This window comes from Carassius gibelio, chromosome B20 (genome assembly GCF_023724105.1).
Source record: "Carassius gibelio isolate Cgi1373 ecotype wild population from Czech Republic chromosome B20, carGib1.2-hapl.c, whole genome shotgun sequence".
Lineage (NCBI taxonomy): Eukaryota > Metazoa > Chordata > Actinopteri > Cypriniformes > Cyprinidae > Carassius > Carassius gibelio.
Genome location: NC_068415.1, coordinates 19,988,368 through 20,000,606, shown reverse-complemented (window position 1 = coordinate 20,000,606; position 12,239 = coordinate 19,988,368). Strand labels below are relative to the sequence as shown.

Genomic DNA, 12,239 nt, shown 5'->3' with positions numbered 1-12,239 from the left:
CATTCGATAGTTTGGGTTTTATTTTTATTATTTATACTGTATGTTTATCTATACATTAAACTGATCAAAATGAATATTAAAGACTTACATTTACATTGTTACAAAGCACAGGTGTTTGTACACAGGTACCATTAAACAAACATCTTCCTGAGGCCTACGTGACTTACGTTTGACGTGTTAATAATAGCACATCTTGAAAGAAAACAAACAATAATAAGATAATGTTATTTTATAGTAAACACTACTGTATCAGATCAGGATGTGAAAAAAAGAAAAAACAAGAAAGAGATTATTTATATTACAGATAAATATATTTAATATCTAAACATATAATATAAATATACATATACATCTAAATATAAACAGCTATATATATATATATATATATATATATATATATATATATATGTCTTTATATTCTGATATATAAATATATATTTTAAATTTGCTTCTACATATTCAGACTTCGTTATGAAATTACACACGGTTTAAAGATGTACTTAAGTGAATCAAAAAAGTTCAACATTAACTATTATCAATAATAATACATTATTGTTTCAGTGAAATTTACATTAAAGTGTCTAAAAAAACTACATTGACACTACAGTAAGTATATTATTTTAAAATATATTATTTCCCTAATAAGTACTTAAAAAAAAAAAATCTTTATCACAAGAGAAGCACAATTAAAGGAAAAGTTCACTCAAAAATGAAAATTATATAATTATTTACTCACATTCATATTATTCCGTATCTGTGCATTGTTTTGTTTGTTTTTCAGACACAAGACAGGCAAGAACCAATCATGTTCATTGTTATTTACATCCAACATAATTAATTAGAAACCTGCATAACTACACAGAGATTAATTTACAAGTCATTTTATATGTAGTTGTCATAAATTAAAAACGAGTTGGGATAAATTAGTCTGGATTTATTGTGGTCATTTTTTTTTATTAGACTTGATTGCGCGTGATCACTTTGAACTGTTCTTATATGTCACAGAAAAAAAAAAAAGAACACCATGCAGATTTGGAATGACATGAGAGTGAAAAGACATGTTCCTGTAAGACATGTTACTGTTAAAAAGTGGGTTTCGGAAGCCCCTCGCTTCATAAGACAGATCTAATTTCGATTACACAGCTGCAAGACATGTGTCTCTAAAATAAACATCAAAAACAACCCATTTCATTCATGAACACACTGAGTCAGCTGTGTCTGGAGACTATAGCATCATCTGATGAATGTACTCAGTGCCCTTGCAGACAGGGACATGTACATACAGACCTTGCCTTGAGCTGACCCTGTCAATCCCCTCGTGTGACGTTCTTTGTTTTCCTGCCATTGTATGCTTGTTGAGGAGGAACGTTCTAAAATTGGCTTTTTGTTTGAGAGTTTACTCAACAGCACGGTTTCCTTTCATTGCTCGTGCAATTCCACACTTACTGACACATCTTTAAAATTAGTCGACCAAACAGGAACCTGTGCGGATGAAAATTGGGATGCTCAGAGTGGGTGGACATCTTCCTCCTCTGCTTTATTTTTACACTGTGAAGGATCCAGTTTCATAACATCTCATATTTCCAGTTGTTATCTGGGCATGTGGAAATCATGGACGATATACTCCTCGTGCAACACGATCTCTCCACTAAATACATTCTAGTGGCTCCCGTGGGAAACACTCGCGGCTCGGCCTCCACATATACAACATGATGTAATGTTTGCATAGGCTACATAATGAACTCGCTGAAGTTCTTGATTCCTTCATAAATAACAGCTTCACAAGTCACTCTAATCTGGAAATGAGCTGATGCCAGATGCATTTCAGCTTAGAGGCAAAGGATGTTGGCGATTTCCAGGTGAATGAGAAGTTTCCAAAAAGTAAAAGCAGAACAATACAACTTGCGGTGACTCTTAGAAGTTGGAACAGCGCTGACATCCGGAGCTGAGCAGGGGATTGTGTCGGGCCAGACCTGCTCCTGGCCTCCATGAAAGAGGTAGTGGAAAAAGAAATGAAGCTTTGATTTCTAAATCTCTCATAATGTCTTGTTCTGTAAAAGCCCAAGTCCCGTGAGTTGATGGCTTGCTGGATAAGGCCTCTGGTGTTTTTCAGGACTTTTACAAAAGATGATGTTGTCCATGTTTTATGGATAGTGGCATGAAGACATGGAGGCACACTCAAAAGTAAATAAATCTTTTCAACTCATACTGTGTAAAAAGAGAATGTATAATCTTTATAATATATAATTAATCTATAATCTATCTATAAAAATAATCTATAATTTTTACAATGATAACCATAGTTTAATCGAAAAATCTAATGCATTTATGATTAGTTAATTTAATAACACATTTGTTATAAAGCTTTCAAAGTTAAAAGTGCAAAGGTTATAGAAGTGAAGTATACAGTAGATAATAAAGTTATATTGACATTACTTAAATAGATTTAGAGTTTTAAATATTTATTTTACATTTTTAAATGGAGCTATAAAGTCTCTTATGCTCACTTTATTAATTTGTTTGATCAAAATTAGAGTATAGAGTATATATATGAAGCTTTGCCAGTACGTAGATAAATGTAATTTTAAAATATATTAAATAGAAAACATTTTAAATTGTAGTAATGTTTCACAATATTATTGGTTTTACTGTGATTTAATATAAAAAGCCTAGGTGAGCAAAAAACTTGAAATATATTTATCAACTTTTGACCAGTAGTGTATATATTTGTGGAACTCTCATCGTTTAAAGAAATATAAAATAACATATTTTACAACCTCCTCATGAATATATTATGGCTTTACTGTGGTGGTTGAAAATATTGTAAAGTGAAATATTTTTTAAGGGATTGTTTGAATGAGAACCATTTAGACACAGGTTCTCTTTTCCATAAGCACTCGTGTACACGTGAACTCAGTGGAATAGACGTAAAGATGGAATAGCCAACCACAGCGACTGCAGGGGTGAAGAGGAAGAACAACAGTTCAGAAAAACTGTAAAACAAATTCCAGTTTTCCTGATATCTGCTCTGTAGTGGTCCCAATATCGGCACTCCATCCGACCCCCTTGCTTCCTGAGATTTCCTGTCTATTCCCGGCCCATCCGGTCCCTGGCATGATCCGACTGTTGCTCAGGCAGATCCGGACAGGGAGACAGCAGGGAATTTATTTTCCAGACGTGCAGAGCCCCCACACTGCTCCCAAAGAAAGTGGCATCAGAGCCTATCACACGCTATTTAAAGATGACCCGAAGTGTTTGAGCGCATGTCAGAGTGTGTTACTGATGCTGGGAATGTTCCCTGATAACTCTTCTGGAAAGTGCCACAGTCAGTTTGGCACCACACACACACTTCCTTGGAAACCTCTTCCTTTTGGAGATTAAATTTACTTTTGTGGGACGTTTCAGCACCGGAAAACACTATTTTTAAGTAAATATATTTGTCTGAGGACATATTTTCTTTTTAACTTGGTTTATTTCCTTTAGCCTTCAATAATGGCAATTAAAACTGACACGACTTTTTATGTTTATACATTTTAGTTTAAATAATAAATAAATAAATACATTTGTATTTAATGTTGCAAAAATATCCAAATCAAATGATTAAATTTGTTCACGTTTCACCTTCCACAGATCATTTTATCATCTATTCTTACAGTGTGTCACTCCTATTTAATTTGTTTGGCTTTTTTCACAAACAAGAAATAAAACAAACACATACACACAAAGTAAAAATAAAAAATAAAAACAAAAAATGCACAGAAAAACACCTTGTATGTTACCATTTGTGAAATTGTAGCTTTTTGATCTCACAAGTATAACATGGGAACAAGTGAAAATAAGTAAGGGAAGACTGAATCTGTTCTGAGACTCTATTGAAAGCAGTGGGGTTATAGTTCTTTTAAGAGTCACCTCAGTGTGTGACATACAAAGGGGTCATATGAAACAATTTCAATGTTTCCTTTCTTTTTGGAGTGTTCTAACACGCCCCCACATCTCTACGTCACTATGTGGGAAGATTTGCATAACGCCACCAAGATGTTCATGCAAAGAATCTTTGTTTGTCCTTTCTTCATCATGCCTGGAGCTAGTGGTGGAAATCATGATTCTTTCAAGAGATTCGTTCATTTTCAGTTCGTTCACCAAAATGACTAGTTCAGAATCGTTCACTGATCATTTCTTCGTATTACACAAAATATGCCAGCAGGTGGCAAAAAAGAGTGTATTGTGTGTTATGTCTTAAGTCAACGAACATATTCACTTGTTATAAAAACTGATCTGGCTTTATTAAAATGTGTGCATAATCGCATTCAATATACAGTTTATAAAGTCTAATTAAGTTGTTCAGATGAACAAAGCACAAAGTTTTCTTGCCTAATTAGCATTTTAATTGTTTGGTCAGACAGTTTGTATATTATATATTCACATTCATAAATTGTGCCTCCACTCACTCTAGGCCTCCACTCACTCCAGGCATCCGTTCACTCCAGGCCTCCACTCACTCCAGGCCTCCGTTCACTCCTGGCCTCCGCTCACTCCTGGCCTCCGCTCACTCCAGGCATCCGCTCACTCCAGGCCTCCGCTCACTCCAGGCCTCCGCTCACTCCAGGCCTCCGCTCACTCCTGGCCTCCGCTCACTCCAGGCATCCGCTCACTCCAGGCCTCCGCTCACTCCAGGCCTTCGCTCACTCCTGGCCTCCGCTCACTCCAGGCCTCCGCTCACTCCAGGCCTCCGCTCACTCCAGGCCTTCGCTCACTCCTGGCCTCCGCTCACTCCAGGCCTCCGCTCACTCCAGGCCTCCGCTCACTCCAGGCCTCCGCTCACTCCAGGCATCCGCTCACTCCAGGCCTCCGTTCACTCCTGGCCTCCGCTCACTCCAGGCCTCCGCTCACTCCAGGCCTCCGTTCACTCCTGGCCTCCGCTCACTCCAGGCCTCCGCTCACTCCAGGCATACGCTCACTCCAGGCCTCCGCTCACTCCAGGCATACGCTCACTCCAGGCATACGCTCACTCCAGGCCTCCGCTCACTCCTGGCCTCCGCTCACTCCAGGCCTCCGCAAAAACTAAAAATAGCCTTAAGATAGCAAAAACTACGACTTTATTGAGCATTGTCTTCTCTTCCGTGTCTGTTGTGAGAGAGAGCTCAAAACAATGCAGTGATATCCGGTTCGCGAACTAATCATTCGATGTAACCGGATCTTTTTGAACCAGTTCACCAAATCGAACTGAATCGTTTTAAACGGTTCGCGTCTCCACGCATTAATCCACAAATAACTTAAGCTGTTAACCTTTTCAATGTGGCTGACACTCCCTCTGAGTTAAAACAAACCAATATCCCATAGTAATTCATTTACTCAAACAGTACACTGACTGAACTAATGCAAAGAGAAAACTGAAGATGAACACCGAGCCGAACCACATAACGAACAACAGACTTACTCGTTCTATTTGGGTGAACTAACCCTTTAATGTTTGTCTCATCGCTCCGGCCGGACTGGATCACAATTAGTTAAGGGGCGTAACATTTCCATCACGCTTGAGGTATTCGGCCAATCACAACGCACTGGATAGCTGGCCAATTACAGCACACCTCGCTTTTCAGTCCGATGAGCCTTGTAAAAATCAACGCATTTCAGAAGGTGGGGCATAGAGGAGAAACAATAATGTACAGTATGTAGTATGACAGTCTTAAGGCTTTCTGGGGAACAGAGGAGGGAGTGAGGATGTAAAGATGTGATGGCTGTGAAGCACAGAGCAGGGGTTGTGGAGGTGGTTCTGACCCTCAGGATGCCCTCTCTGCTGCTTTTGGCACATGATGTGACAGAGTGAGTACTGCTCTCACACACAAAGACAAACACACCGTATACTGGTTTATGATCTGCCATAACTGGGCAACATGTCCACAAGAGTCAACATGAGAGTCGTTCAGAGGTATCAGCAGTTATGTAACACCACATGAGAATGCCACCAACAGGTCAAAGAGAATGACAGAGGAGGAGGAAAGAGTGCGATTTTTCCTGTGGCTATAACAAAGGAATGTTTGTTAGATACATTCCTAAATATCTCTAATGATCCCTGTTACTGTTATTATATAAATCACTAGATACTGTACGTGATGATTTTATGATTGATTTGTGTGTTATCATCAAATTTATTATTGAACAGATTAGCGTAAATATCAATATTACCTGACGGATGAAAATAAATAAATTAATAAATCATCATTAGGATAATTTTTTGTATAACTCTGATTGGATTTGCCTGAAAGAAGAAAGTCATATACTGTACTGCACGTCTAGGATGCTTCGAGGGTTATTAAAACATGGGCTAATCATTTCATTTTTTGGATGAACTAACCCTTATAGTAAGAGATTTCTTTATCAGCTCTTTGGACTCTCATTCTGATGGTACCCATTCACTGCAGAGGATCCATTGGTAAGCAAGTGATTTAATGCTAAATTTCTCCAAATCTGTTCTGATGAAGAAACAAACTCATTTACACCTTGCATAGCACGAGAGTAAATTTTCAGTAATTTAACATTTTTGGCTGTACTATTCCTTTAACAGTCCAAAAGAAGTCAAATAAAGCATGCATATCCATAGTAAAATGTGCCTTTCACACCCTCCTTGGGTGAATAAAGTAGAGGTCTTCACAGTGCACCCGAGGCCTGTCGACCCCGGACCCGACCCGGGACCCGTACGGGTTCGGGTCTATATTTTAAATCATCAGCCGGGTCCGGGTCGGGTCCGAATCTATTACCTCGGGTCCCGGGTCTGTTTAACATTGTGTGTAATACCCGTGCGATCGCCGATCTGAGTCATCGGACTCGGAGAACATCCGGCCGTTATCAAAGACTGCTTGTGTTTTTTGTAACTTGCAACTTGTAAAATTAGGAAAAGAAAAGAGTGAGCCAAAAAAAGTGATCTCTCTCTCTCTCTCTCTCTCTCGCTCGCAGACTCAAGAGTTAATACAAGTGCACACACGGTAATGCTTGCAGACTTGACACACTCATGTTTAATATATTTCAAATCAGCAACACAATCTGAGGTGAACTGTCACATGAATGTTTTCTATTACGCTCAAATTGCGTTAAGGCATTTTAGGTTGATAAAGCTAGCACGCATGTGCAGTCATGTTTCTATGGCAAGCAGTGAGGGACACTTCGACCGCCAAACCGCGTTTTACATTTTCTCCCATTTTTATAATATTATAAATGAACTGTTTAATCTTAAAGTTTTAGTGGTTCAGATTCAGACTCGATGCAGAGCAGAGAGCACAGACAGAGATCAGATGATAGTAAATAAATAATGTCAGCGCCCATGGCATTGCACGAGCGATCGTTATTATAGTTCAAAAGGCAAAGAGTGTAAGTTATTATGCGAATTAACTCGAGTCAGAATGTACATGTGCACAGTAGCATTTGTCATCCGTCACCGTGACATCAAGTGGACTTTTGAAGCTGAAATAATGAATGGATTCAGCTTGGACTTGGAATAACGAGAGGAATAACATGAATAACTTTCTTGACGGAGGATTGTAATGCATCACAAGCAGTCAGGTACAAGGAAGAGAGACCACGGCTCTTTAAATTAGGTAAGACAAAAAGCTGTATTCTTCGCAACAGGTTTATTGACTTGTAATAGCAATTTAAGGTGGAATATGTCAACGTCGGGTCCAGTCGGGTCTGTGTCTTCCCGGCGAGTTCGGGTCCAGATTTCAAGTAATATACGGGTCCTGGTCGGGTCCGGGTAGGCATTTCTCGGATCTACACAGGTCCAGGTCCAGCTTTTGAAATAATAGACGGGTCCGGGTCGGTTCGGTGTAGTACATTACGGGTCTCTGTCGGGTGCGGGCAAGAATTTTTGGACCCGTGAAGACCTCTAGAATAAAGGCCTCCTGGATTCATGTATTTTTGTAAGAAAAATATCCATATTTAAAACATTATGAACATTTTTATCTCACTTCTGAAAAAATATTGACTTAAAAGATTAAATGTGTAACAGCATTAATTTTATAGATCAAATCCACACTATTCCAATATGATGACAATAATGCAATAATTATTCAAATATTTATGTGAACGCAGGACACAAGATGCTTGTAAACTACATGTTCTCTAGCTAATTTCCTGAACAGACATCTACCTGGTCCTGGAAGATTTGCTTGGCTATGGGAATTTGGACCAAGATCAAGAGAAACAACCATAACCACTCCTAAAGAAACCACTCAAAAACAGCATCTGGTAAGAATATTTAGTGTAGCCTTACTCATTCTTTTTCTCTTTTACTTTTGTCTCTCACTCTCTTCCTCCGTAAATCTGGATTCTTTCTGCTGTTAACGCACATGAAAAGAAATCCATCCCCGCTTCTTACTAAAAACAAACATTTCTTTGATCATATTGGGTCAATCTTCGTTTTTTGTTCATAGTTTTTTTTTTTTTTTTTTTTTTTGAGAAATCTGCAAACAATCTGTCTCGGAAGAACTTGAAATGTAATGTTAATTGAGAAATCTCTGTTCGGTCATAGTTGTGCTTAAAGCAAAGTCCTTTTCTCATCTGGATCTCATGGTACTAAATATCCGAAAATGAAAAAGCGCAGCTTATTTTTAGAAGAAGGCTAAATAATTAGTATGTCATGTATTGTGCTTTTACAATCTGACAGTGCCACCCATAATTATATAAATCAGGATCAGACACAGGGCCTTGCCCAATCTTATCAAAATCCCACCTCGGAATTCCTCCCTCTAAATAAGCAAAACTCAGATACTAATAATACAACATGGAGTTTATATAACCTGAAAAACATAGGACTGGTCAACTGACGTCAACCTGTAGGTTTCATACTGTCTGACAGGACATCCTGCAGGTGTGGGTGGATTACCTGGTCTCCAGTGCTCTCCACGGGAGCCTTAGATTCAACACCCACCCCATCCGCTGCCTCAGCCGGGTTAGACCGCTGCCAGCAGTGGGTGGTTCACCACAGACCTCCAGCGCTGGAAATCTGGATCCAGTCTGCAAATTCAAAGACAGGTATTAGAGATCAAACTCTTTGAAGTATTTTTAAAGTACTTTTTAATGATGACTAAATTGTGTTTTTTGTTATCCACTCTATAACGTTTTAAATTCACAACCCACTGGGTAATACTAGTTATTAAGAAAAAGGATGGACACCTGGATCATCTTGCTGGAATGTCATTTGAGCCTCAAAATGTTCTAAACAGCATCGCTCATATTGCAGCTTACAGAAAGATTTGCCCTGGTGCAGTATTTCATCCTTTTTAACTCTATCTCCCACCTCTGTTATCGTGCCGTTGGGACATACTCTTCTTTACTACTGAATCAGGATTTCAACTCATGCCATTATGGAATGAAGCACAAGGCAGAAGCTAAAACTTTGAGGTCTGTGTAAACTTAGAAGGCAGGTCACAACATAATATTTGACATTACAGTATTGCAGACATGCCACAGTGTATAAGTAATTATTCACTCAGCTTTTCTCATTGATGTTCAAATGAATTAAAGGGGCATTTCAATCAAAATGATCCCAAACCTAGGTGCTCTTCTCCTAACAGTGAATGATGGCAGATGCTGTTTAGCTCAAAAAATTATTAGCCATAAAAGTCCAAACTAATTTTGCGCTGTAGAAGTGTTTAACATTTTCACAGAAAAATAAATAAAACACTGTAAATTAGTTAAGAGTTAAATACCATGAAACACTGTAACATAATTGTATGTTATTTAACGATCTAAATGCATAGTGTAAAGTGCACGGCGCAGGGCGTGTCCAAATACACTTTTGCTATTTAAACGACGGAAAAACGGTTGGCGCGTAACATGCAATAAACCAATCAGAGTCTCATCTTCCATTCCCTTTAAGAGCGAATTGCACTCGTGACACGACGGATTTGCTATTTACACAGCAGAAATTGGCTATCAAGCGTAAGGTTGGGGGTTCGATTCCCTGGGAAAACATGACAGGTAAAAATTGATAGCCTGAATGCACTATAAGTAGCTTTGGATAAAAGCGTCTGCTAAATGCATAAATTTAATTAAATTTAATTTAATTTTATATATATATATATATATATATATATATATATATATATATATATTTAATTAGCCTAATAAAATATTATGTATTCCAATCCTTTAATTTTTAAAATTTTGCATGTTTGTGTGCTGCCCTGTGTTTAATAAGCAGCGTGTACACGCGTTGCGGATCCGCCTATACTAACACGCTCTTTAAATAACAAAGAAAAAAACATTGACTTTAGACTTTAGACCAGGTTTGAGTTGGTCTATGGTGCAGTCTATTTTTCAGCTCCTTAAAATAGCAATGCGCCTGAACACACCTCTTTTTTAGACCAGCACAAATGGGCGCAAATGCATTTGCTAATTAAACGACATGGCGCTGGATGGGAAAATGTGAACGGCGCCGGACTGAAACTAGCAAACACACTTGCGTTGAGCCTTGCGTCGCATTGCGCCGGATGTATTATAGGGCCCTATGAATGACCATATAGTTTACAGTGAAAAACTGTTTATTTTAGTAATGATAAGGTGTTTTGTGTTGCATTTTCTGTTTAAGTTTCACATATCTGAAACAATGTTATTGTACTTTATGGTATCATAAATATTGAATATTTTACAATAGCTTTGTGTGAGGAACATTAGTAAATAATGACAATATACTATGTATCTTCTTTTATGTTCCACTGGAGACAGGTTTTATTTCTACAGGTTTAGAAGAACATGAGGGTAAGAAATTTACAGAATTCACATTTTTGGAAGAGCAATCCCTTTATTATTTTATGAGGTAACACTTTAGAATAAGGTTCCATTAGTTAATGTTAGTTAACTATTTTCGTTAACATGAACTAAGCAAGAACAATCCTTCTACAGCATTTATAAGTCTTAGTTCATGTTAATTTCAACATTTACTAATGCATTATTTAAATCAAAGGTTGTGCTTGTTAACATTAGTTAATGCACTGTGAATTACCATGAACTAACAATGAATAACTGCATTTTCATTAACTAACATTAACGAAGATGAATAAATACAGTAATAAATGTATTATTCATTGTTTGTTCATGTTAATTAATACATTAACTAACATTAACTAATGGAACCTTATTCTAAAGTGTTACCTTTTATGAAATCTAACAAACCAACTGTAAATTGCTACACAAAATATAATGTCATGGCATTTCAATATGAATGAATTCAATATGAATTATTAATTTTGATAAAGTATCACAGGTGGTCAACATCTGTAACTGTTTGTGGCCTCATGCAATGTGAGGGGGTAAAGATACATTTATCTTCCTGAGTTATAAATATATTGACACACATCCACTCATCTTTTTGACTTACATGTAAGAGTGTATAGGGTTACTCAGCACTAGGATTCTTCTTCTTGTGAGCCCTGCTAAGCCAAACACAAAGCTTCTTTACAGGACCAGCCAACCCTGTCTGATTCACATGACTCACACAACATGGATCCAATCAGATCTCAGAGGCTTTGAGAGGATGTTGTGATGAGCGCCACATCTGTCCCACTTATGCTCTGCATATCAACACACTTATGCAAGAATGACAGTGTAACATAACCATTACCATGAAGACTGACACATCTCTGAAGGCATATTAGCAATGAAGGCACATACTCCCATCAGAAGTAGTTAAATATGAAGAATGACCCTTGTTCAGATGAGTATTTCTTCAACATTTTTGGCTCATATTTAAGCTCAAGCTTTTTTAATTTTTTGGTTTTGATGAAGACGCTGCTGTACTGGGGTTCAAAAACCATCCAAATGGTTTATGTGTTTTTTAAATTTGCAGTTTCTAAAAATGTAGTAATTCATATTTCTATGATGGATTTTCATAGTGTGGATAAAATGAGGGTAAAACAAATCTATTCCTAAGTCATTTGAAAGACAACATAACCACATAATGATGTTACAGTACTTTAATGTGACCTTCAAATATCAAAAAAGAAGAAAAAGAAGAAAAAAGTGTATTGAATCTATTTGAAGTTTTTAGTTGCTGTTACAGGAAAAGTTCGTCCAAAAAATGAAAATGTATTCATCCTCAGGCCATCCAAGATGTAGATGATTTTGTTTTGATTACTATTGATTTAGAAAAAAAAATGCATTACTTTACTGCACAATTAAATCTTCTGCAGTGAATGGGTGCCATTAGAATGACAATAAAAACATCACAATAATTTCCATATCCA

The 12,239-nt window shown here is 37.4% G+C and overlaps 1 long non-coding RNA gene across 4 annotated transcripts in view; it reads right to left on the bottom strand.

Annotated features, from left to right (window-relative positions):
* Positions 1-11,575, bottom strand: part of LOC127983913 (uncharacterized) — a 36,288-nt gene extending 24,713 nt beyond the window's left edge. For all 4 annotated transcript variants that reach the window (XR_008160514.1, XR_008160513.1, XR_008160515.1 and 1 more), the window contains exons 1-2: positions 11,375-11,575; positions 8,879-9,009 (exon numbers count right to left, since the gene is read on the bottom strand). This is a non-coding gene — a long non-coding RNA (uncharacterized LOC127983913). The remainder of the gene's footprint in view (positions 1-8,878; positions 9,010-11,374) is intronic.
* Positions 11,576-12,239: the final 664 nt, after the last annotated feature.